Raw genomic sequence first — 27,910 nt, 5'->3', positions numbered from 1 at the left:
AAGAATATCCTTTTCCTGGAATCAGATAAAAGGGATTCCACTTTGAGGCAGCATGACGCTGCAGTTAAGAAGTTGGCATCTTTCCTGAAGGAATCAAACATCAAAATCATGACTATCAATTCAGCTATATCCTTTTTTAGGTCCTTGTTTGAAAAAGGGTTAGCAGCTAGCACTATTACTACAAATAAATCAGCCTTGAAGAAGATCTTTCAAATGGGTTTTAACATAGACTTAACAGATTCCTATTTTTCGTCTATTCCCAAGGCTTGTGCTAGACTTAGACCTTCTGTAAGGCCTACTTCTGTGTCATGGTTTTGAATGATGTCCTCAAATTGGCTTCAGACACTGACAACTCAACTTGTTCGTTTATAATGCTCTTAAGAAAAACATTATTTTTGCTAAGCCTGGCTTCAGGAGCTAGAATTTCAGAACTGTCGGCTCTGTCCAGAGATACGGGACATATAGAATTTCTCCCCTCAGGAGAAGTTCTACTCTCCCCGGATCGCAGCTTTTTAGCTAAAAATGAGGATCCTTTATTGAGGTGGGAACCTTGGAAAGTAATTCCTCTTCCTCAAGACCCTTCTCTTTGTCCAGTAATGACCTTACGAGCCTTTCTGTCTAGGACATCCTCCTCCTCTTTGGGTCCCCTCTTTAGGAGAGAAAAGGGTGGCACTTTATCAATTAAAGGCATAAGACAACAGATCCTCTACTTTATTAAACAAGCAAACCCTGAATCTTTCCCTAAGGCACATGATGTCAGGGCAGTAGCCACCTCAATTAACTATTTCCAGCACATGAACTTTGATGAATTGAAAAAGTATACTGGATGGAAATCGCCGACAGTGTTTAAGCGACACTACACTATTTAAAGTCCCTAGAATCTCTAAAATTTTCAGCAGTGGCAGCAGGAAACATAGTTTCTCCTGACTCTGCCCAGTAGTTATAGTTGAAGATCCAGATCTCCTTTCTGCCTGCCTCATTTAACATTTCGTCCATCATACCGTACTGCTCTACACTTCGCCTTTAGCCTTAGCTGCTTATCTGAACGGCTTAGTGGTGTGTCCCTTATTTTTTTTTTTGCTAGGGTCATCCACAATTTTTGTATGTATATAAGCTTAACGAGTGTGGTTCCCTTATTTTTATGCTAGGGTCCCACACTCTCATCTTACAATGGTTTGATGCTTTGTGATTTTTCAATATTTATATATGTGAAATCTATTGAGTGTGTTCCCTTATTGTATTGTTAAGATTACACTCACTATCATATAATAATATTTTGATGCTTTGTAATATTTTGTATATTTTCTAAATAATTTTTATATATGTTTGTGAGAAACAATTACTACTATGATTTATCTCACATTTAGAGATTAAGTGGATATGATTACTTGTAAATTTATATATAATTTCATAAGTTCCCTTGGATGTTATTAATTTGTATACATACCTTTTTTCTCTAAATTATAGTATTGTAGATTTAATTTTTGGTTTTATTGAGACCCTCTTGTATTTTCTTCAATCTTGTGCTATTTCTCTGGTACTATTTCACGCAGCGACACGAACTGAGCCCAGAAAAAGGATTTTGACGTAGGAAAAATCTATTTCTGGGCGATGGGTTCGTGTCGCCCAGTGAAATCCCACCACTGCCCTGCCCTGCCGCCCAAGATTGCCTGCTAACTTTAGGATGGCCACCAGAGGCGCGGTGATCGGCGTGGCGTGGGGTGTAGTGGTAGTAATTGCCGCCTCGACCTGTGGATCGGCTCTCTTGTTTGGGAATTTTGATATAGGAGAATTCTAAAGGGCAAGAAGTTCGTGGTAGTGGTCTCACTCGCCCCAGTTACCATACCGACACCTTCTTTTATTTTGGGTGAGCGAGTCAGTTATACTGACATCTTCTTTGATTTGTTTTTTCTCTGGTATTTGTTAGCTCATTTACATTAGAAATAATAAACTAAAGGATTATTTCACTGGGCGACAGGAACCCATCGCCCAGAAATAGATTTTTCCTACGTCAAAATCCTTTTTTTAGTAGCTCTGGCCTCTGGAGCTAGAATTTCTGAATTGTCAGCCCTTTCTAGAAATCCAGGACATGTGGAATTCCTCCAATCTGGGAAAGTTTTACTTTCACCAGATAGACAATTTTTAGCAAAAAATGAGGATCCACAAAATAGGTGGACTCCTTGGGAAATTATTCCTCTTCCAGAAGATGAATCTTTATGTCCTGTTCATACACTTAAAACCTTTATGACCAGAACATCTCAAATAACAACGGGCCCTCTTTTTATTAGAGAAAAAGGGGGCACAATAACTTTAAGAGGAATTAGGCAACAGATACTTTACTTTATTAAACAAGCCAATCCGGATTCACTCCCACATGTCCATGATATCTGAGCAGTTGCCACCTCAACTAATTATTTTCAAAACATGAAGTTTGAAGACCTAAAAAAAGTACACAGGTTGGAAGTCCCCAGCAGTGTTCAAACGCCACTAACTAATAAACCTACAGGCCCTAAAATTTTCAGCAGTGGCAGCTGGTACTGTGGTGGTTCCCGAAGAACAGACTGACGGTTCTCCTTAGAAACTTTTGAATGGAACTATTCCTTTGACTATCTCCCTTTGCATGACCCTTCTACCTGCATGACTCACTCACACTCCCCACCATACTTTTTCTGGACCGGGCTAGATGCTTGTTGTTGATCCCGCTGCCAGATTAGGTTATAAAATGCACATTTGTATATAGTAGTTATTATTGCTATTAAGTATTGTTTTGAGTATAGTATAATACTTTGATTGGTCTACATGACATTTAATTGTGACCAATGAGTTAATAATGTGTACAATTCAGTATTGAACAAATTAATACTGTTATGGTTAAGGATATATTAAGAAATAATATGTACAATTTCAATATTGTACAAGTCAATACTGTTATTGTTAAGTATATATTAAGAAATTGTTTCTTACAATTGTTGAATAGTAGTTTTAGTTATAATATTAAGATTAAATAGTAAACTATTCATGACTTTATTCTGAATATCATTAACCTGGTTTTAAATATAATTTTGTACTAGAAACTTGTATAGCATTCTCTGGTATATTTTCATCGGCCGACACAGGTCGACACCAGAAAAGGGATTTTGACGTAGGAAAAATCTATTTCTGGGGGAAGACCTGTGTCGCCCGATGAACCCTAACCCTATAACATTCTCTTCCCACCCTGACTAATCCAAGTTTATAGAACTAATCAGGAATGGAAATGGCGCATGGGTAAGTAGTAGTAGTGGCGAGCGAGGACGAGTAGTGGGATTTCGTTGTAGTGGCTCCCACCAAAGGGAGGTATTTTGAAGGGAATCTTCTAAATGGCAGAAGTCCTGTGGTTTGTGGTAACACAACGTCCCTATACTATACCGACACCCTTTGGGTGATCGCGCTGGGGGTAGTAACCTCAGCATAACTATGTTAGCTTTTTCTCTGGTATATTTAGAGTTTATTTATACTAGAAAAATGAGTAACAGGGATTTTTCATCGGGCGACACAGGTCTTCCCCCAGAAATAGATTTTTCCTACGTCAAAATCCCTTTTTAGCTTAGGGAACCTCCGGGTTCCACCGTCCCGGTCTCGCCTATCGCTAGTGCTCCTCCTCTCCGGTGTTATCGAGTGGCGCCAGTGGGTTAGTAGTCTGTGCTCCGGTCTATCCGGAATACATCTACTTCCTGCTACTACGATCCCGGAATGCTTAGTAGGGTACATAGCAAGATTGGCAGAGTTAATTAATGTTTAACATGAACTTTCTATACCTGTTACCAGGGGTACTCATGTATCATTATTATTACAGACCACCCGGTGTTTGGTTGCCGGCTGTAATGCCGTAATTCAAGACCCCTGTGGTGGGCACGACGTTTGCCGGAGCCACGCCTCCTGCGCCGTTCAACTCGAAGGGTCGATAGTCTGGCATCATGAGAACTGTTTCGCCTGCTACGACCTAGTCGATAGGTTACCTCCGATGTAAGTTACCTCTCCTCTCGGGGTTCACATCTGACTTTAAGGTGGTCATTCATATTTAACATGGTATGGTTTTGAAAGTACTATAATTTTAGCTTTAATTATGGAATATTAAGATAAGTTCTTGGTTAACAATATCCTTCTCTTACAGGCCTCGCAGGCTGTCCGAGATGCTGCTCTCTCCACCCTTAAGATATGGGTGGGTGGTTTCGGGCGCAACGTTGGGAAAGCGAAGCCATATATCCTTTCGCAAGATATGGCTACCTTAATCTTCCCGGCAGGAAAGAGTGCAGGGTACGTGGACCCAAAGGTGGCAGCCCCTTTCATAGCCTCTATTCAAGCAGCAGAAGCTGGGCAGCCAGAAGAGGTTTCGCCTCAGGAATTGATGGAGGAAGTGCCTGCTCCGGATATGGAGCAAGAGCCCATGACTTTAGACATGGGCTACGGTAAGAGTGGTAATGAGGCTAGTCTTTTAAGTGCTCCAGGTCTTTTCTTGAGCGCTTCTGATACTTCTTCTCCTTCGTCTTCTAATTCCTTTCAAGGTTTCGCCGGGGGATTACCTCCTTCTAGGTCGAAATCCCTCTCGGCAATTCCTAAAGTAAAAAGTAAGCTTCACTCTAAACTACTGCAAAAAGCAAAATCCATTCCCAAAAGATCATATGATAGCATCATTCATAAAGCTCCGGCTCACCATCCCGGAGCAGACAAACCCAGACAGAAGTCCCTATCAAAGTCCTTGAAGCCAAAGTCTAAGAAGGGGAAGTCTTACCCTTCCCCTTCAGATCCCATACCATCAACTTCCAAGGGCCAGTTACCTCATAAGGCACTAAAGGAGAAGGCAGAGTCCTCCTCCTTCGATCCAGATATGTTCGCCACGAATATATTGCAACAGGTTGGGAATTTAGGCAACTTAGTAAACACAGTTACTTCAAGGTTTGAAGAAGTACTAAGGAGGTTAGGTACCCAGGAGTCCTTAATGGCGGGGCTTCAGCAGGGTGTGTCAAGTATGGTGCATCCCAGTCAGTTGGCACCAGGTCAGGTTATGCCAGACGGTTCCACTCTCCCTCCTTTCCATCCGAGGGCGGCGAACTACGCTCCTTTTGTAAACGTAATGTTGACGATCGAGGGCTGTGGTACTCGAAGGCTTGAGGACTTTGAGTTCCGGGTTTACAGGCTCCTTTCATCAGCTACGTCCGCCTTACAGAGTCTGCCTTAGTCAGGGAGGACAAGGTCCCAAAGGAAACTGTAATCCTTTCCAGGGACCAAGCCCAACAGGCGTGGGTTCGCAGTCTGGATGAGTGGAACTGTGCAAATACCAAGGTCACGGCCTTCAAGAGTCCGTTCACTATGTTTACCACGGATGACGAGAACCCGTTACCATTCACGACTAAAGTAGCAGAACTCACTTTTCAGGCGGTTACGAGGGATGAGCCTATGCCACAACTCAGGGAGACCGACCCTACATCATTATTGCTTCCGGGTGGTGATGACCTGTGGGTAGACCTGCCGGCAACCTTCTCAGTGGGAAAGCTTAAACCGGACTGTGCAATCACTCTATTTAGTGAACGTCTACCTAGGCTCTATGATACTTTGATTCAAACGGAGTTTGACGCTAGGACAAGGCTGGCTAGGTCTCTTAACTCCTTGGTGATGACGGAAACAGCGGCTCTTGAGTATGCACAAGAACTGCTGTTTAAGGTTATTGCAAAGTCGTTACTTCTTAGCATGCAATGCGACCTTTACGACTTTGCTGTGGCTAGGAGAAACTGCAGAAAGCATGTCCTAGCCGATTCAACAATTAGGCATGAGCCACATAAGCTCCTGGCTTCGTCCATTTGGGGTGCAGATCTCTTTCCGGCCTCTGTTGTTAACAAAGTGCAACACGAGGCTGCACGCCTGAACCAGAGCATAAAAGTTCGTTGGGGCATAGTATATAAGAGGAAGACAGAGTCCTCCTCCTCGAGTTCCAAGCCCAAGAAGAAGCCTAGGAGGTTCCAGCCTTTCCAGGCTCCTCAACATCAGGCGTTGGTCCATGCGGTCCCAGTGCCACAACCTTCCACCTCTAAGGCCCAGCCCCAGCAGCAGTTCGTTCTACTGGCGCAACCTCAACAGCAGCAACCTTTGGCCTCTTTCGCTGTCTCCCCTGCTTTTAATCCGACCTATGAAAGCCAGGCATTTCAGGCCTTCAATAGGTTCGGTAGGGGGGGGCAGGGCTAGAGGTTCCCTTCGTCAACGTGCCAGCAGCAGAGCAACCGGCCGTGCCAGAGCTGCAAGGGGGGGCCGCGGAACACGTCCATCAGCAGCCCAATGCGGTCTCGCAGGTAGGAGGGAGGCTGTACCACTTTCGTCATCGTTGGGGGTTCAGCAATTGGACACAAAGCATCGCATCCAGAGGCCTAGGCTGGAGTTGGATCGATGGTCCACCTACACCCAACACCTTCTATCAGGAGCCAACACCGGAGCTAATAGAATACTCTCAGGACCTCCTTCACAAAGGGGCGGTGTTAAAGACAAAACATTTAAAATTTCAAGGGCGCTTGTTCAGCGTTCCAAAGAAAGGCTCGGACAAGCGAAGAGTGATCTTAGACTTGTCCCATCTAAACTTATCCATTCGCTGCGAAAAGTTCAAGATATTGACCATCTCTCAGGTGCGGACCTTACTTCCCCGTGAGGTCGTTACCACCCCTATAGATCTTACAGACGCCTACTATCATGTCCCGATAGCACGGCACTTCCGTCCGTTTCTAGGCTTCAAGTTAGGCAAACAAGCCTTCTCTTTCAAAGTAATGCCCTTCGGGCTCAATATAGCCCCCAGGATCTTTACAAAGCTGGCAGAAACGGTAGTGCAAGAACTAAGGTCACAGGGTATCATGGTAGTAGCCTATCTGGACGATTGGCTGGTGTGGGCGGCAAGCATCGAAGAATGCATCAAGGCTACGAACAAGGTGATCTGCTTCCTCGAACATCTCGGACTCAAGATCAACAGAGGAAAGTCCCGCCTGACTCCGGAGTCCCGGTTTCAGTGGCTGGGCATCCAGTGGGACCAGGCAGTTTCTGAAGTGCAAACAGACGTCCCGGAGAAACCAGGGAAGGATCCTGGGTTCTCTACAATTTGCTTCAGTGACGGACATACTCTTGAAAGCCAAACTCAAGGACATCAGTCGAGTTTGGCGCTCCAAGGCAAAAGTTCCGGGACAGGCTCGCCCCAATCCCGGTAATTCTGCGCAAACGTCTCCGCGAAAACGTCTCCGCCCCTGGGCGGAGGCGAAGAATTTAGCGAAGAAGATCCCGCTACAGTTTCCCCCACCGGCCCTAGTGATTCACACAGATGTGTCACTAACAGGTTGGGGGGGATACTCACAATACAAGAAGGTACAAGGAACTTTGTCCCCTCAATTCCAACAGTTTCATATAAATGTCCTGGACGCTATGGCAGTGTTCCTCACCCTAAGGAAAATTCGCCCAGCCAAGAAATCACATATCAAGCTGGTGCTCGACAGTGCGGTAGTCGTGCACTGCATAAACAAGGGAGGCTCAAAATCAAGTCATCTGAACCATGTGATGATAGCCATCTTCTCTCTCGCAGCCAAGAACAGTTGGCATCTATCGGCCACTCACCTAGCAGGGATTCAGAACGTGGTAGCCGACGCGCTTTCACGCCCAGTCCCACTGGAGTTAGAGTGGTCTCTGGACAGCAAGTCGTTCAGGTGGGAGTGTCACCTAGTACCAGGGCTCGAGGTGGATCTGTTTGCGACAGAATCGAATCACAAGCTTCCCTGTTATGTGGCCCCCAACCTGGACCCTCTGGCTTATGCCACGGACGCGCTGGCCACAGATTGGAACCAATGGGAGAAGATATATCTTTTTCCTCCAGTGAACCTTCTCTTGAAGGTTCTGCACAAGTCGAGGTCGTTCACGGGCCAGGTGGCTCTCATAGCCCTCAACTGGCCGAAGAGCAATTGGTTTCCTCTTATCATAGAATTGGGTCTCTGTCCTCATTGGCTTCCGAAGCCCATGCTGTCCCAGCAAGTGCAAACGAAGACTGTGTTCGATTCCTCAGGTCTTCACAAAACCCTAACTTTATGGACTTCATGAAGTTCGCAGCGCAGCGGGGTGCAGACATAGATCCACAGAACATCCTGTTCTTGGAATCAGATAAGCGAGAGTCAACACTTCGCCAATATGATTCGGCTGTTAAGAAGTTGGCTGTCTTCCTAAACGAGTCAAATGTTCATACCATGACCACAAACCTAGCTATCACCTTTTTCAGGTATTTATTTGAACAAGGTTTGGCAGCTAGTACAATAACCACAACGAAACCAGCATTGAAGAATATTCTGGCTCGCTCACCTTTATTAAAAGGTGTCGGTATAGTTCTGGGGCGAGTGAAAACCACTACCACGGGACCCTCTCCAATTAGCCTCTCCTACATCAAAAAACCCTCAAGAAAAGGGTAGCCGACCTACGGCTCACTACCTACCACCGTGTAGGTAGCGGCTGTGACGTCATACCTGACAAGCAAAATTTCTCAAAAAGAGGAGCATCGAGAGGAACAAACCCAGAGTCCTTGACATACATAAAAAGACCTCCAAGGACCCACATATTGAAGGATTGAGCCTCTTGCAAGGAGGTCATAACAGACTCCATGACAATAAGGTCTTCGATCGAGACCGAGACCAAAGCCTTGGAAAGCAAAGGCTGACCTGAAAGTTGGACAAAATCAGGATTTGGTCTGGGGGGGGGTCAAGAGAATGAAGTATCATCCGCCACCTGATAAACTCCTCTCCGGTGTCGTAGAAGAGAAGAGAGTTTCCTCTTCCCTTCCCCAATCACCTTCGAAAGTTTAGCAGCGACTTCCGCCCTCCCTCTTGCAAACCTCTGTGCAAAGGGAAAACGTAAAAATTCCAGTGACCGGGAAGGACCGCAAAGAAAAATCCCTTCTGTAATAGAGCGAGGCAGAGGCTGCTTCAGCTATTTAGGCCTTGCCTGAGGAAGAAAACTCAAAACTATATCAAAAAGTTTCTTGAACTCAACATCATGACTGCTGTTCAATGAGACATCAATAGCACACGAATCCACGTAATCATCATCATCGTCAGATCCTAACTGAGAAACTTCCCCCGAAGCAAAATCCTGATGACTAGCTGTCTTAGGTCTATCACTAATACCCCTCCCCCCTTCTCCTAAATAAGCGCCCTTTGGCTCTGTTACGGGACTAACGGGGGACACATTGGGTGAAGAATCGTCAGGCACCTGCCCGGACCGGATCCCCCCTAGGCCTTCGCAACCACGGGTTCACAAGCCGAGGTATCTGTCACACCATTATCCATGGTGCTGTCGACAGGTAACTGCCGAGGAGCTGAAAATGAATCTAAAAGTGTTAAACATCCTAGTAAAAGCTACTTCAAAGTTTTCTGACAGCTTGTTAAACTTGGCTGAAATGTCTTTATCTGAACTATGCTGTAATGTCTCAAATTTCTTCTTCCAACTAGTTTCCATCGCCAAAAACTTTGAACCAAAATCATAAACAACTTCATTAGTTACTGGTTGCACAGGTGGAAAGCATTAATTAATTCGGAATTGGAATTGCACGATACTGAAACTGAAGAATCAGAACCATGGGCACACAAGTCAAGGAAATCATTAGATACAGGTCTAGCAACCAATTTCTTTTTCACCTTAATCAATCTTTAACGCTGCAAGATTCTTTGATGTTTAATATACGCCCCCATGTCTTCGTAAGACCAAGACTTACAGAAGTAGCAACGAGAAGTCAAGTCACAAACCTGTCAATGACAAGTTACAAAAGTCATGGGGTTCATACTCTCTGCTACTCATCCTTGTCCCACAAGCCGGGCAATTCCTGATGTTGCTAGCAGAAGGAAGAGTCGAATCATATTGGCTATCAATTGGAGTATTGGACAGGTCATGAAATTCTGGATTGTGCAAAAGTTCGTCAAAATAAAATATATACCACAATAGAAATAAAAGTTAATTCACTAATTTCGTGGATATAATATATAAATGGTAAATAACATGAAGACGCATTAACAATTAATGAGAGCTTTAAAGGCACAAAAGGTTCCGGAAATTTATAAAGAGCGGCCGTGATGTAAACAACAAGGGCGCTCGTTAACAACTGCCGTGGCCTTCATCATTCCAGCTTGACAGACAAACAGAGGTTATTTTAATGAGATTAAGGATTGGGAACACTTATTTAACCCATCAGTTTATTTTATAAGGAAGCAGCCCACCAGTGAGTGCTTACTGTGATGAGATACTAACAGTGGAGCACATTCTGATGGTTTGCCCCAGATATTTTAACCAAAGGGAAAGATATTTCCAGGGTAAATCCCTCTCAAATATCTTGGGAGATGAAGCAGATATTTCTACTCTCATCTCCTTTTTCAAGTGTATACAAATTTTTAATAACATTTAGTTAATTATCTATATATCATATCATACAGATTTTCAAAGACATTAAACTATTTTTAATACATATTACACCATTCATTAAACGTCACATTTTTATTTTTATTAATCATTTCTTTCAGTAAGTCATTAATTCATTTACCATAATTCAATTTATTTAACCTTCATTACGGCACTAAATGGCCTTCTTGGCTCCAGTGCCTGGGCTTTAGCCCTAAATATCATACAGTGGACCCCCATATTTGCGTTCTCCGGATTCGTGGATTTCTCTCTGGGCCATGTCTACCCATTATTTGCGGGATTTTTCCGGAGAAAATAATCACTAATTTATATATTTTGATGTTATTTTCATGACTAAATACATTTTCATGGTACAAAAATTATTTACTAATTTTCAAATACTATTAATGTTGATTAATACTGTATTAGTAAGTTTAATAAGATTAAATGATATCACATAATGATAAAAATAGTAATTCTCTCTCTCTCTCTCTCTCTCTCTCTCTCTCTCTCTCTCTCTCTCCTCTCTCTCTCTCTCTCTCTCTCTCCTACAGAGATGTATTTTCTTTTTGTATGATAAATAAATGATTTACTATTTTCAAATATTAATATTAATGTATACAGAATAATATCAATTCATTAAAGAAAATACTGTGAATTAGTAAGGTTTTAATTTTAAAATTTGAAAAATTATGTAAGAATGAAGGAAATCCCAGTCTTCTCTCTCTAAATCCAGGTACTAAAGCTGTCAAATATATCAAGTAATGGGACTGGAGGGGGAGGAGCTGTTGTGTTATTGCCACAAGTGTTCATGCAATCTCTCTCTCTCTCTCTCTCTCTCTCTCTCTCTCTCTCGCTCCTCTCTCCTCATTTACTGAGACCCAAGAATTTTTCTGAGACCCAAGAATTTTTATTGGACATGTACTATATGTTTTTAACACTTTCAAATAATAATAATAATAATAATAATAATAATAATAATAATAATAATAATAATAATAATAATAATAATAATAATAATATAGCTGTAATTACAAATTCATATTACGTGATAGCATTTTAAGAAATACAATAATCTATCCATTTCACTCTTTTAATTAAGGATAACTCTCTTCTCTCTCTCTACTCTCTCTCAATCTCATCTCTCTCTCTCGTCTCTCTCTCTCTCTCTCTTCTCTCTGCCACTCTCTCTCTCTCTCTGGCCCCAAGATCTGTTATTTCATAGAGGTAACCCTCCCTCTCTTTTTCGCTGGAAGCGCTATAAGTATTTTCTTAGAGAACAGATAGATAAACACACATACACACACTCTATCTCTCTCTCTTTTTTAATGAGATGAAAGAATTTTTATAGTACTAGTATGTAACATGTTTACTGATATTTTCTATTGTTAATAATAATAATATAATATCATAATAATAATAATAATAATAATAATAAATAATAATAATAATAATAAAATGTAATTACAAAATTCATATGTGGTAGTATTTTTAAAAACAAAGGATAAAAATGACCTTTTCATTTCACTTGTAAGGTATAACTCCCCTCTCTTACCAGATGAGAATTTGTTTTTATGGTAGATGCATGTGTTTATTAATATTATCAAATAATAATAATAATAATAATAATGATATTATAATAATAATAATAAAATAATAATAATATAATAATAATAATAATAAAAAATAATAATAATATAATATAATAATAATAATAATAATAACTAATTTTAAATGAAAATTCTTCCCTTTGTCTTTTTCTGTATCAATTTCCCTAACTTCTCATAACTCCAGTGACGCTCGGAGCTGGGAAGCTGTCAAATATGTCAAGTAATGGTGCCATACAATGGTCAACGAATTTAATGGCTTTTATTTATACAATCTCTCTCTCTCTCTCTCTCTCTCTCTCTCTCTTACTGAGGTGAGATCATTTTTATGGTACATGCATGTAATAAGTTTATTATTAATATTTTCCAATAATAATACTATAATATGTATAATAATAATACTGTAACTGTATTTACAAAATTCATATGTATTTTAAATATAATAATCTTTCCATTTCACTCTTTTAAATACTGTAAGGACAACTCTCTCTCTCTCTCTCTCTCTCTCTCTCTCCACAAGATACGTATGTCATAGTGGTAACTCTCTCTCTCTTGGCTGCAAGTGTTAGAAGTACGTATTCATGTACGTACATACCTTTAAGGGTACTAATGTTTAAGATTACTTTGAAATTATATTAATACAATCTCTAAGATTAATACATTAATATGATAATAATTTAAGGTAAATTTTATGTAGGTTGTTACATAAGGTATAAAGTGGGTGTTTCAATTTCTTCCTTCTTTTATCTCTCTTTCTCTCTCTCTCTCAGCAAAAGAATTGATATACAGGCAAACATAATTGTTCAGTCCTCTCTTTCACTCTTTTCTGGAAAAGATATATTGTTATAATACAATAAAGTTTCATACATACTTACCTGGCAGATATATACTTAGCTAAGACTCCGTCGTCCCCGACAGAAATTCAAATTTCGCGCCACTCGCTACCGGTAGGTCAGGTGATCTACCTGCCTGCCCTGGGCGGCAGGACTAGGAACCATTCCCGTTTTCTATCATATTTTCTCTCTTCCACCTGTCTCCTGCGGGGAGGCTGGGTGGGCCATTAATCGTATATATCTGCCAGGTAAGTATGTATGAAACTTTATTGTATTATAACAATATCATTTTCATACAATGAACTTACCTGTCAGATATATACTTAGCTGATTGGCACCCTTTGGTGGAGGGTAAGAGACAGCTACTATGGAATAGACAGGTAAACAACATATGTTGTAGGTATAAAAGAAAAACCTTGGTTCCTACCTGATAGGTGGTAGACTTCGTGGCTGTAGCCCGGTAGTCTGCATCACCTCAAGACTTTAGCGAGATATTAGATCTATGGCTAGAGTTCTGTGGGTCTGTCGATGGGTATATGAACCGCTTACTCGGCAGAGCCTGAAAGGACTTTGTCAATGGGTACTGGACCACTTCTATGACAACACACCTTATGAAGGAGCATAACCAATCCCGACCACCTGATCCTAACCACCATGTTAGTATATAGAATTGTTCTGAGTTATCCCCGAACTCATTACAACAACCCATAACTCGAAACTAATACGCATTCATACAAAAATTTTCTCAAAAAAAAAAAAAAAAAAAAAAAAATTTAATACTCCCTAAAAGATATCACAAGAGTTCCTTACTGAACAACAGTGACTGGCCGCCAGTGCAGCACCGAGCCCTCTTTGTCAGCAGAAATCTAGAACATATCTAGTAGAAGGTATGTACAAAGTTAAGGATTGGTGTTTTGCTCCCGTACCCAGTATCGTATCCGCCGATACAAAAGGCCCCAGAGAAAAAAGATTCTCGTAGGTCACGCGAACGTCTTTAAGATAGTGAGATGCAAATACCGAATTGCACCTCCAATATGTCGTATCAATGATTTTCTTTAGCGACATATTCTTCTGAAAAGAGAGAGACATCGCCACTGCTCTAACTTCATGAGCTTTTACTCTTAAAAGCGGAAAAAGAGTCGTCAGGACAGAACTTGTGAGCATCTGTAATGACGCTCCTAATGAAGAAAGCTAATGCGTTCTTAGACATGATTCGTTGGGGTGGGGCCTTAATCGAACCACCAAAGGACTTTGTCGAGAGCAGCCTCCCCCATTTGTTTACTTCCGTTGTAAGTAGAAACTTCAAGGCTCTTACCGGGCAAAGAGACCTTTCTGTTTCTCTCCCTACTAGACTCGATAAGCCTTTAATCTCGAATCTCTTGGGCCAGGGATTCCGAGGGTTTTTCTTTTTCATTTTTGCATAGAAAAACGAGTTCATAAACGAGCAGAAGGCCGAGTCTCTGTTAAAGCCGACTTCATCTTCCAGGGCATGAAGTTCCCCAACTCTTTTGGCTGTCGCCAAAGATAGGAGAAACAAGCATTTCCTTGTTATATCCCTGAACGAAGCTAAATGGCAAGGCAAATCTGTCAGACGAAAGGAACTTGAGAACTACATCCAGGTTCCAGCTGGGAGGAGTTAGTTCCTTAGATTTTGTCGTTTCAAACGATCTAATCAAGTCGTGCAGATCTTTATTATCAGCAATCTCTAGGCCTCTGTTTCTGAAGACTGCCGAAAGCATGCTCCTGTATCCTTTGATCGTCGATACAGATAAGTGAGAGACTTCTTTCAAGAACAAAAGGAAATCAGCGATTTCGGTTATAGATGATCAAAAAAGTCTTGAAAAGCGAATTCCAGTCAGGAGGTAGTAACAACAATGTTGATACCACCGGCGACAGAGAAAATATGATAGAAAACGGGAATGGTTCCTAGTCCTGCCGCCCAGGGCAGGCAGGTAGATCACCTGACCTACCGGTAGCGAGTGGCGCGAAATTTGAATTTCTGTCAGGGACGACGGAGTCTTAGCTAAGTATATATCTGACAGGTAAGTTCATTGTATGAAAATATGTATTAATTGTAAGGAGTTATTCTCTCTCTCTCTTTCTCTCTCTATTATTGGCTGTTTATATATATTTCTAATGGAAAATTTTTAAGATGACTTTGAAATGATATTAATAATAGCAATTCAATAGTATATTTGATGTAGGATGATACTTTAAGTATACATTTGGTATTTGAACTTTCAAGATAGGCAGATATAGGCTTTTTAGAAGGGAGTTCTAACTATTCGCAGGTTTAAGCTATACGCGGGGATGTCTGGTACACATCCCCCACGAATACGCGGGGGGGGGGGGGGGGGGGGGGGGGGTGGGGGGGGGGGGTGGGGGGGGGGGGGGGGGGGGGTGGGGGGGGGGGGGGGGGGGGGGGGTGGGGGGGGGGGGGGGGGGGGGGGGGGGGGGGGGGGGGGGACACTGTACATCCATCCATCCTCTCTCTTCGTCCAATAAGCTAGCAAAAGGATGAAAGAGGAGAGAAAATAACTGAAGAAAAACAAAGGACAAACCTTTGGAGTTCCCCTCGGTAATTTCCAAAGCGTAAGCGTAAATTTCCAATGAATATAGTTTTGCCCTGAAGTTAAATGGCGAAAATATGTAATAAGGGTGTATGCACATCCTTGCCGCCAACCTTTAACACAAAGTAGAAAGGCAGCTAGCAAGGCTATCACAAAAAGTGTTTGTATATTAATTACTAAAGTCAATTACTAATTATTTACATCAAACACAATATAATAAATATTAACTCAAAATAATAAATGAAAGATCTCACCAGGAAAATCATGATTAACAGCTAGTCAGCAAGAGCTCACAAACATTTGTCTTCCTAGGAAGACTGCCAAAAGCAAAGTGGAGTGTTTACATGCGGGCAGGCAGGCCTACCCACCTCCCAGACAGTAGTTACTGCCAAATCACCTTGTTCAAGAATTTAACGGATGTATTCCAGCCTACACTGAAGGTAATTCCTAATGTAAAGGACCGAGGGTTTCTATATTGCGTAGGAACAAAATAATAGCTTTGTAATTACATATTTGGTAAGTTACTTATAAGAAATCTAAAATCAATGATACTTCATACTGGGTAACAAAGTGAAATTTACTGCCAACAAGCAAAGGTTACCTAATATTAAGTATATATAGTATGGACATTCAATCCTATAGTTACATTTCTAAATTTAATAGTTTCTCTGCTAAAACTTAGAGTGGGAAAAGTAACACATACGAAAGATAAATGGGATGAGAAACAGGAAAAGATAAATGTAGGAGACCAATCAATACTGTTTATTCAGGCTGGGGAGACAAAGCAAAAAGACTATTGCTATCTATATTGCAAAGCATAAAGACCACTGTCTAGAAGTATGAAAAAATACAAGTAAAAGTATATAACATACAATAAAATATGACAATTTGTCGAAAATTGCATTTTTCCTAACTATACAAACCTGAGGTCCTTTAACAATAGGAAGTAGCTAGCGGCAGCTGGAACGGTCGTAAGCTTCGAACAAGGGGAGAACAGTAGTTAACTGCTTGTCCGACAGTCGCGCGCCGCGCGACTGGGAGGTAAACAAATCACTTTTGCTTTTGGCCCATGCAAAATACGCAGAGTGAGGGGTGGCATGAGGAGGGACTATATGTAAAGGACCTCAGGTTTGTATAGTTAGGAAAAATGCAATTTTCGACAAATTGTCATTTGTTCCGATACGTATACAAACCATCGGTCCTTTAACAATAGGAAGACTCACTTCTTGGTGGGAGGAATCTGAGTCTTTTGATGAACAGACTGGTGTTCGTCCATCCCTGGAATGCCTCCCTGGTCGTAAGAGCGAGGGAGGGAATCCAAGCCTCTGTCCGATTGATCGGGGTGTGCACCGCAGGATCAATGGTCAGACCTCTGGGCCGAGTACTAAGAGTAGAGCAGAAGGCAGCGTATCTCTTCGTACCAGCAACGCAAGAACTTGTTCCTGTTTGCAAGAGGCAACATAAAGTATGGGTTGTCTCAAGCTGGCATCCACTTCCTCCCCCTTGTTGGAGGAAGTGGTGGATATTTACGGCCCCCTTCCCTATCCCTAGTGAAAGGGATAGGATGGGGCCTCTGTTGAGTAGCTCAACCTGCAAATTCTTGTCCTTATCCAGCAGCGGGTGACGACCGTGTCCCTCTAACCACAGGTAGAGGGGAAGAAAAAGATGGGAAGAGGAGCCAGTCAACACTTCATCATTCACTCATCCATTCTTATGGTCACACCAGGACTCGATGCTGTTCAGCCTGCGAGGGTCTGGGTTCGCTACACAACGTGTTGAGCAGCCACCACGGTCCCAAGGCAAAAGATCCAAGGACCTGTGGGCAATATCCCGAAGGTAGAAGGAAGGGCATGTGGTCTGGTTGACCAGACCCCTGCCTTCAGTACCTGCGCCACGGAGAAGTTCTTGCGGACAAGGCAGCATCTCCTTCGCATCGAAGGCGGTGAAGTCCATTAGGGAGGGGATTGTGAACGATCCGAACCAATCGTCAGGGACCGGAAGAAGGGTTCTGAGTCTTCGCTACGAAGTTCGGTACGAAATCGAGCGTCACAGATCCCCATCCCCTGGATGCTTGACTTCGCAGGAGAAGTCATGCAGTTCCTCAGAGGAAAAGAAGGAAATAGTCGCATGACCTATCCCTCTTCTCTACTTCGTGATGTCCAGTACCCATACTGGTCTGTCCGTTTGCCACGAAGTCTCTCGCATCCTCCTATCCCCATGCAGCGAAGTTCTCGGTAGTGGATAGGACACCGACACTCCATGGTGGGTGTCAATGGTATGGGTACTGTGACAAGCTATTAAAACGAAGTAATGATTGCTCTGTAACAACCGAACTAAGTCAACAGCGTAGTTCGTAACTGACTCGGCCGCTCTGACAGCTGCCGACTGACTGCGTTCGGTAGGAGGCAAGTTGTCAAAGCATCCGAGTAAGTCACGTGACCTTCGCCTTTAAAGGGTTATGCCGAGAGACCAAACAAATAATGTATTGTTTGTCACCAATGCCGGACAGCGAGGTGATGATTCTCTTAAGGCATGTGCCCAACAGGCGAAAGTCAATTGCCTTCTAGAGGGGACAGAGGGTCCCTGAAGGTAAAACATCTCATGGTTGTTGAATCTCAGCTAAGGAGAAACAACACTATGTACCGTTGAAGACGAAGGTAGATATTGAATGCAACCTACGTCTTCACAGATGAATCGAGAGAAGGATTCTCAAGATTCATAACCTGTGCTTACAAATGACTGAAAACGCTAACCGCTATTTCATTGCTGTCCGGTGAGAAGTCGTAGTTGCAATGAAAGAGGGGCGTTCTTCAGTAATGAAAACACAGGGGAAAGCCGCCTGAAGAACTGCTTCTCATGGGCTGAACATTTGGAAGTAGAGCTGTCAGGTCGGAGAGTAGGCGATGTCTTCTAACAAATCTCGTAATTCGGTTGAACAATGAACAATTGTACACCTACGAATAAGAGATATTTTGAAGACAAACTCAGATGTCTGCAAAATCATTCGCATTATCGCAGTGCGATGCAGCGGGAGACTTGTACAGACTTCTGTTACCGTGCGGTAAACAGAAAGATGAAAGAGTCCAAGAGATATCTCTGTTGAAAATTCTCGCAATGTCGAAGGCGATGGAATCTAGCGTCACAGCAGTAGTGGGTCCTTCATTATTGCGAGAATCCCCGTTAATCAGAGACCTAAGTCCATGATTGTTGGGCAGAGATACGGTTCGGTAGTCAATCAAAGCAGGGCAGAGAGAGAGATACATGACCGTGCTTATCGGAGGCCCAGCTGATACTGAGCTGCTATCAGGCAGTTCAATACGCAGTAGTTGAGCCTGAGCTCTCGCTGACTCGTCATCCTGAGTTGCCAGGTAATCCATTATTCCACGAAGGAATGCGTTCGGCTAGAACTACCGAGCATAAAAGATATGCTCGAGCAATTATATTTAGGCGAAACGAATTTCGGTAAATATAACAGTTGAAATGGTGTTGTATATAAAATTGAAACTGAAAACTCCTGGGAGGTTGCAGGCAACCCCGAGTTGCAGTTCAATTAGAATACTTCTCTTATAAGTCGCAATCCGTAGTTTAACTAGGATATGCGCCTACCCCTCGGACAATTCAACTGCTTAGTAAAGAATCATGTCGCGAGGTTAATATACGTAGTATATTTGTAGGATTCTGAAACAACGATCTCCATCCTAAATTCTTTCCTTCAAGAAAACAAAATAAGGATTGGAGATCGACCGACCTTCGATCTCTATCAAAGAGAGTGAAGGAGAAGTCTTCCTCAAAGGAAAGCTTCAATGGTGAACAGAATACTAAGACGATAGTTCAAGCCAAACTGGATATTCCCGTCCGATCTTCTCTAGTCCAGGTTGGTCGCCTACTGTGAGATAGTTTCTTCAGCAGCAGTCTTCTTCCCAATGCTAGAAATTCCAGGATTCGAGCATAGGCGAGGTTCCCGATTACCGTGTATATCGGGATTCTCGTCTCGCTCACTTTGGACCGTGGTCTCGCGCTTAAGTGTTTGGAGATCGTAAAACTCGAACACTGAATGCGTTAGAAATTCCGTAGAATTCTAAGCAGTCTGCGAAACCCCCACCGAATTCGTCAAAACGATATCGGCTGGTGGTCCTCTCGATTCCCGTAGAAATCGAGAATGGGGCAGGATTCCTCCTCAACGAACCGGGGCTTACGTCAGGTAGGACCCGAAGGTCCCCCCCGGTAGCGCAGTCCGAACGTGGGGATCCTACAGAGAAATCTCTGTAGGATCCCTCCCCTTTCCCTCGTAACCGTAAGGAAGAGAGGGAATGGGGGAGGAATTGGATATCGCTCGCCTTCCCAGTGGAACTAGCAGTTGGAGAAGAGTAGGAACAGCCATCAGCCTTGCGGCGATGGCCTCTCAGATCTGGGGAAAACGTATCGTCGGAGAGGACGAAAACGTTTTCCCGCGGAGGGGGGGTTTTACGAACTCTCACTGTAGGTAAGGGTCTGCCGCCACTGTGAACGTCGTCTGGGTGGGGCTGATCGACACCCTGACAGGAGAGAGCCGATAACCGTCATCCGACTCATTCCAGTCCTCGTCGAGGTCGAAACCTCTCAGGAGGACGAAGGAGTATTCAAATACTGGTGTCCGAAGACACGTAGAAACGCCGCTGTCGCAGTAGAGGAGGTGGAAGTAGCTTGATCGACCGGCCAGAACTGAGAGAGCCTTCTTGTCCGGAGACGAGAGACTCTGGTTCGAGACAGAATCGGCAAGTTCCGATCGCGGCAGACCCAGCGTCGGTTTGGGTTCCCTCTCGGGCCCCAAAACGACTCGAGCAGAGACGTTGGGCTCTGCTGGTGGGAGCGGCAATCCTTCCGCAAGGTCATTATGCTGACGAATCAGCTTAATGACTTCTGCAAATTCCTCTGTATCTCGGGAGTAACCGTGTCTTTGCGGAGTAGGACCGTCCAGGTCCTCCAACAAGAACAGATCCCGAGATACTCCTCCTTCAGAAGGAGGAACAGCGGCAGGCCCCTGACGGGTCGCCTCCAGCTACTTGCGCGTATGTCCTGGTCGGTCCTGGAACCGTGCCTGGTCCATACGGCGTCATAAGCGGGATCGCGAGCGGCGCACTCTCGCGATCACTCATAGGTACCTCGCTCCTCCCGGTGTAGCCCGAGGAGGTTGAAGGTACAGGAGAGGCAGACCTGACGCTCTCTAGCTCGCTGGCCGGACCAGCGTGCTTGGAGGGCTGCTGCTGATCATCACCGCAGTGACGATCGAGCAGCAGGCCTAGCCTTGCCGCTCGCCTGGGGCGAGAGGCTCGGCTGAGAACGTCGACGCTGATCTCTAGCGTCAGGCGAGCTGTGCTGGTTACCGTCTCCGCCCGGTCCCGATGGGAGCGGCGTCAGGTGACCTGCTAGGCTCCGTTTGTCGCGGTGAGACCGGCGAGCGTCCTCGTCGGCGCGCGAGCCGCTGGTACCAGCCGTGGCTGGTACCGACGACCGCGGGGACCCCTTCCTCGCCTCAACCCGTGGCTGGTCAGCGACCGTCACGTCAACCCGAGCAGCCAGCTGGTCGCTGCGAGAGCGTCCACTGGCCTAGCGAGAGTCGTCTGCACGACACTCGCCAGTCTTCTGCTCCGCGCTTCGGTCTTGGCGGCGAGCGAGCTCGAGTGTCAAGACTTTGGCTGGACGGTCTCCCGCGGGAGACCGTCCACTCGGTACTTCTCGCTAACGAGAAGCCGAGGCGGATCCTGGTGGTTTTAGCGGCAGAACCGCTAGAACCAGGCGAGGAAGTGCCAGCCGAAGCTGGTACTCCTCTGGTCCCGTCTTCTTCTCCTTGGTAGAAGAAAAGACGGGCCCTGTTCCCGAGAGCAGGAGGACCAGCAGAAGAGCTCCCCGAATCGCCGGAGCGAGACGGGCCCTTAGAAGGTCCCGAAGGAGCCTTCTTAGGGTGGGGGGAAAACCCGGGTTACCAGCTGGTCGCCTGCAAGAGCGGGCCGCTGGCCTGGCAAGAGTCACCTGAGCGTCTCTCACCAGCCTTCTGCTCCGTGCCGCGTCTTGGCGCCGAGCGAACTCTGGCGCCGAAACTTGGCTGCACGGTCTCCCGAGGGAGAACGTACACTCGGGATCTCTCGCGAACGAGAGACCGAGCCGGAACCTGGCGTAGCGGCATCGCCGCTAGCACCAGGCGAGGAAGTACCAGAGCTAACCGATACTCCTCTGGTCCCCGTCTATCTCTTCCTTACGGAAGGGGAGACGGGCCCCGCTCCCGAAGGAGCAGGAGGACCAGCAGAAGGACCCCCCGTCCCACCTCGGTGGGACGGGCCCTTAGAAGTTCCCGAAGGAGACTTCTTAGGGGGGAAGGCAGCCTTCTTCTTCTTCGGCTTATGGGCCTTAGAAGTCGAAGGGGAAGAGGCAGCAGCAGACGATGAAGACGAAGATGACAGCTTCCTCTTCTCCTCTTCCTCGTCAGCTCACGCAGGACAGTCGTCAGGTCCTCCATCCAGGCCGGAGCCGGGGCTATTGCCGAAGCAACACGGCCCGACTGCACCTGTCCGGAAGGACCTGGGACTGGGAAGACACCGTGGGCAGGACCAGCATGGACAGGCACGGAACCAGGAGCGACAGGAACACAACCAGCTCAGGAGCGGGCAGGAACAGCGGCAGCGGTACCCAGAAGGGACAGCCAAGCCAACAGCGGGAATCACATCAGCGGCAGGGTACGGCAGGCCCAGCGATCGCCTCGTAGAATCATCGGCAGCCAGCGGAACCTGGTCCAGGGGCGAGCTGCTGGAACAGCGGAAGTCTGGGGCAGGCAACACGAAGAAAACAGGCGGCGGCGGCAACCCCACCTCGGGTACGGCTGCGGCCCTAGTAGCGGCAGACGGCGTCATCGACACAGCATGGGGAGTGTAGACCAGGAGGGGGGGTGGGGGGGGAGCAGCATAAGCGGCCGTGGTAGTAGTGGAGACGCCCCAGACCTCGCTAGACGCTGCAGCAGCCCGTGGATGCTAGGCACGCCCTGCCATCCGCGGTGGTCAATACCTGTCCAAGGTCGTCTCCCACGGATGTAGCACCTGCGGTAACATAGATAGATTAGTAAGAGGGGTTCCCTCACGCACGGGGGGAAGACATGCCCCACCCCCGAACGCAAGGCAAGGACCCCAAATACAAAAGAAAAATACAATGAAGAAGCTGAGCAGGGGCAGGAAGGAAGACGAAGAATCGGATACCAAGGGAGTCGCGGGAGAGCTTTCCGACGACTTCCTGGCAGACCTTCGCTTCCCCTACCCCCGCACAGCAGTGAAAAGTAATATGAAAATGAAACAGAATACTGCCCTTGCGATTCACTTCATAGAACTTAAAGGAGAAAAAGATCAATTCCCGGGTAAGAACGGAAACTTGATCTAATAATATGGATGCTATCATAAAATATATATGAAAATGAAACAGAATACTGCACTTGCGATTTCAGTTTTCAAACATAAAAAAATCGTAAGGATGCCAATTCCCATGTAAGAACGAAAATTGATCCAATTAAAATTTCATTAAATTTCATGCAAATACAAATGAAAATGAAAAGAATATTGCAATTGCGAATCCTACTTTCATTGCTTCTATTATACAAAATTAAAAGGCTCGTGCCGAGCGCAATCACACTCTCGGTTAACGAACGCACAGGGCAAAAATATAATGAAAAGAGTACTTACATTTTTCAATTACACACTTTCGCCCAAATACATGACTCGGCGCGAGCGCGCCCGCCCTCGGCACCGAGACATAATTCAAGGGGTTCAATTCATGAAAAGAGAGGAAATCGCCGCATCTACGGCGATAACTCCATGTTGGTTCATAATTAAGTATGAAAATGAAAACAGTGTACTTACAGTTTCATTTCAAGTCAACAAACCATTAGTAGAAAACACAATATAAACAAAGCATACGACGATGAAGCGGGCAGAGAGCGATGACGAACACGTCCTTCACACCCGCGGCCGAAAGCAAAGTGATTTGTTTACCTCCCAGTCGCGCGGCGCGCGACTGTCGGACAAGCAGTTAACTACCGTTCTCCCTTGTTCGAGCTTACGACCGTTCCAGCTGCCGCTAGCTACTTCCTATTGTTAAAGGACCGATGGTTTGTATTACGTATCGGAACAAATGAACAAAATATGTACTGTAATTAGACTTGATGCATATGTACACAATTTATGTAAAAGCATAAAAGAAAAGACAGTCACATATGCTACAAATTGAGTGGTTCAGTTAAGAAATATTAACAAAGAAATCTTACCTCATATGGGAGACTATTAATAGACATACTGGAAAGTAACCAGCTACAAGCTCTTGCTGGATGACACACAGTCAACAACTACACCATATTGACTCAAGTACTGTACGTATTATCCAATTTCATTAAGAAATCCAATGTCCCCCAACCTGCAAGTAGATAGGTACCTGTATCAGTATTATTTCAAAAATCACAATCTTTAAAGGTAAGTTGTATTTTTCCTACTATAAAAACCTGAGGTCCTTTACAACAGGACTTACTCAAGGCGAAGCCTGGAACGGCCGCTGAACTTTCAAAACAAGGTGGTTAGGCAGTTAACTACCGGTCCAGTAGTCGGGACCGACTGGGCATAAACATTCCAATTTGCTTTAGGCCTAGGTATCAGATTGAGGGGTGGCATGAGGTCAGCTTAGTGAACAGAACCTCAGAATTGTATAGTAAGGGAAAATAGAATTTACTTTGAAAAATTGTGATCTGTTCTTACACGATACACAAACCCTCGATCCTTTACAATAGGAGGACTCACTTATTGTAGGGAGGAATCTGAGTGAGTCTCTATGAACCAACTAGAGTTCACCACACCTGAGATTTTTCCTCCTGGTCGATGGAGCAAGGAAGAAAATTGTGCCTCTTGACAATCTGATCGGAGTATTAGGGATTGGGAGATCAAAAGTCAGACTCTGGGCTATTTCATTTGAGAGAGGTAATGTACCTAATATGAAAAGCAAAAAACCCTTAATGTCAGAAAACAATACGGTCAATTGCAAACTAGTGCTGGTTTGTGGTATGTCAGGGCCCCTTCCTCCCTTACTAAGGGAAGGTGAGGATATATGCTTCTATATTAATCAAAGAAAATAAACTGGGAGCTCTTATGAATAACTGCATCGGCTGCCTGGTCCAGCATGTAACGGTCCTTTACTCTCTGCCAGAGAGTAGAGAGGCTGGAAAAGAGAGCCAGTCACTCCCACAGTGATTTTCACATTCATACAGTACATCTTAGGAAAATTATATTTATATAATAAAAAATATTTTTTGTTTATACTTACCAAGTAATTACATAGCTAAGTATTTCTAAGTACTGGTAGCTAAAACTTGAAAATCACAGCAGTGATTCTTTTGTTTCAGTGTAGGTCGGTACCCCACCCACTATTGTCACAGGTCAATTCTCTATTACACTCACACCCTCGGCATCTTGCACAGAGGGCAGTAAGGTCTACATCTTCGCTACAGCGAAACACTCCACATTTCCTGGCCCCTCCTCCACGGCATAATCTTTGGGAAGATGGGGGGCAAGCAGGCTTATCTGATTCGTGGGTTTGCATTATACACAAACACACAAATGATAAACAAATAATAATCAAAAGCTACAATATACACAGAGGATAAAGGAAATGAAAAATGTGCAATCTCACGACAGAGGCGGGCAGAGAGGGAACGTCTGCACATGATGACGGTTGAAAGCAAAGTGGAATGTTTAGATCCAGTCGGGTGGGACTCCCGACTAGCGTACAAGCAGTTACTGCCTAACTACCTTGTTATCAAATCTTAGTATGACCGAGTTCCAGCTGGCGCTGAAAGTAACTTCCTTATGTAAAGAGGACCTCAGGTTTGTAGTAGTAGGTATAATGTGTAGGAACAAATGTGGATTGCCTCAACAATGTTTGTGTTTAGGTAACACACATCTGACGTTTGAACAAGAAATTAAGTTTAATTTCTCACCTAGCTACTAATACTACTACCTAGCCTAATCATTGACAAGTAATTTAAGCTACAAAGACATGAGCTATGGAAACTACCTATAAGAGATTGATTTACTTATAGAATATAGGTATTTCTCAACATAATGCTAAACTACCAGGATCACTACAACAATCTGTAGCTAGGTATAGTCCAGCCTATAGCCTAGGTAGCCTATTAGTATACCTAGCTACCTACTACCTAATACCTAGGTATATACTAGGCTACTAGGTAGCTAGTAATACTTCATAGGTAGCTAGTAACAACCATGTCTACCTTTATGTAACAAAGACACCAATTACCCTACTGAACTGGTTTATTCACTTTAAAGTGGCATTTCTGTTATCACAAAAGTCCCAAATCTAGACCAATAAACCGGGTTGCAGTTAGGTACTACCTAATATAATAATTTTGTAGGTACATCAGGGAGGTAGGCACATGACGGCTAGACAAAACCTTGACCTTAATCTCCAAAGCCATCAGGTAATGCTTAGCTATTGTCATGAATGCCTGAGAGCACTATAATTTATATTTATCACTGTTATTGCAATTCGAATAACTTATCATCAAAAGAAAAACAAAACGAAAGGATAGGTGTTCGCGAATTAGCTAAAACGTACCTTTAGTTTTCACCTTGGATCCCAGACTCTGTCAGCTGTTCTTGTTTTGGTGTGACGTCATTGATCACGAGGAGCGAGTGCGATAGAGGAGATGATTTTCATTAAATTTTCAAGTATAATGAGCCTAGATGACTTACACTGGTGTTTTAACTCACTAAATGTGGACCAGATGATCAATAAGTCACAATGGAAATAAATAGAAATTAATATAAGACTTATAAGCGTCTTTCGACAATTTGTAAAATATTTTCACGAATTTTTGAATAAATAAACTGAATCGACCGTAGATCAGCTGACTAGTCAGGATGACTTTTGACGTTTAAAAGAATGTATTCATATCGCGCTCGCATTAAAGAAAATCGTGCTTTTATTAGAATATTTCATTTATCCTAAGATTCTAGAATCTGAAACATTTGGAACTATCACATAAGACTAGATAAATACAAATTAGTACCATAAAAGCCTCCGAAATTCAAATGCAGTCCACTCAAAGATGGAATGAAAAACCATCTCAGTATCTTCGATGATAAAAAAAAATATAGATTAACACCTGACGACTTTTAACTTATGAAACCATTATATTAAAAGCAGAAGGGTAAAAAACTTCTTTTTTTAAACAGAAATATTTTCTTTACTATAATGGCAACCCTAGACCTAACTTGCTTCTCAAAACATTTCTGCCTAAATACCCGTCCTCCCATTGTACACACCTTTATATAATATATACATAGATATTATATATATCTATATATATATATATATATATATATATATATATATATATATATCCAAAATGTAAAGCAATTTGCGCCCTTTCCGCCAATATATACCACCATCAAAATATAATCATGTACGCTTAAGTTTAAGCACAATCACAGCGGGACTCCGTTCCTTTTGTATGTGCGTGTGACGGAACACTGAAGACTACGTTTCCGTCCGCAAAGCCTCTTGTGAGCAAGAGCCCGTGCTGGCATAAGGCCAACTTAATTTCAAACAATATCAATAAAGCAAGAGCCCGTGCTGACACAAGGTCAGCTTAATAAAAATAAAAACAACATCAATAAAGTTAGCACGAGTTTCTCGTTGTCTCAGTCCAGTCCTCACAAACGGTATTACTCTCTTAAAGGCAAACCGTCCTGTATTCCTGTATCGTTATTGTAAGTACCTTCAATAATTTTCTAACCTGATGAACCACGTAATTAAAGTAACATCAAACTATGGTTATGTAGATATATAGGACAGTGACTATATGACGTGTTGAAAAATTAAAGGATTGTGGCATTTCACATTACCTATAAATTATTGAAACATCATCGTCGCGGTGTGGTTAAGGCACTAATAAACTATGCGAATCCTGATTGACAAATGTGCAATAAATCTAGACTTGTGTTGACCATTGTTAACGATGATAAATGAGCTTATTAAAGAAGACACCTAAAGTAGGTAGTGGTTGAAGATTATGTGCGCAATTAAAAGGACATCATATTAAGAAAATTAAAATACTATAAATATAAATAAAGACTCTATAGATTTTTAGTATATGCACCTTCCAATTTTCACGAAGGGCCAAGAAGAGACGTACGATAATATAATTGATATCAACAGAGTGAAACAAACGCCCAAAAAAAGCTCATACGAAAAGTGAAAATAATTAAGTGATATCAATGCAGATAGAAGACAATTATCTATTTAGGAGTAGTGCAATAGTTATGATATTGATTGTCTGATTGGCTTCGTCTATGCCACTTAAAACGACAGTTGTATAGCGATATTCTTTATATATATTATATATATATATATATATATATATATATATATATATATGTGTGTG

At 43.5% G+C, this 27,910-nt stretch overlaps 1 long non-coding RNA gene across 1 annotated transcript in view; it reads right to left on the bottom strand.

Moving 5' to 3' along the window:
• LOC135224468 (uncharacterized) overlaps positions 1-26,208 on the bottom strand; it is a 69,844-nt gene extending 43,636 nt beyond the window's left edge. The window contains exons 1-2 of the long non-coding RNA XR_010316750.1: positions 26,080-26,208; positions 23,726-23,871 (exon numbers count right to left, since the gene is read on the bottom strand). This is a non-coding gene — a long non-coding RNA (uncharacterized LOC135224468). The remainder of the gene's footprint in view (positions 1-23,725; positions 23,872-26,079) is intronic.
• Positions 26,209-27,910: the final 1,702 nt, after the last annotated feature.

The sequence above is a fragment of the Macrobrachium nipponense genome, chromosome 12 (assembly GCF_015104395.2).
Source record: "Macrobrachium nipponense isolate FS-2020 chromosome 12, ASM1510439v2, whole genome shotgun sequence".
Taxonomy (NCBI): domain Eukaryota; kingdom Metazoa; phylum Arthropoda; class Malacostraca; order Decapoda; family Palaemonidae; genus Macrobrachium; species Macrobrachium nipponense.
This window is presented reverse-complemented; position numbering and strand designations above follow the sequence as displayed.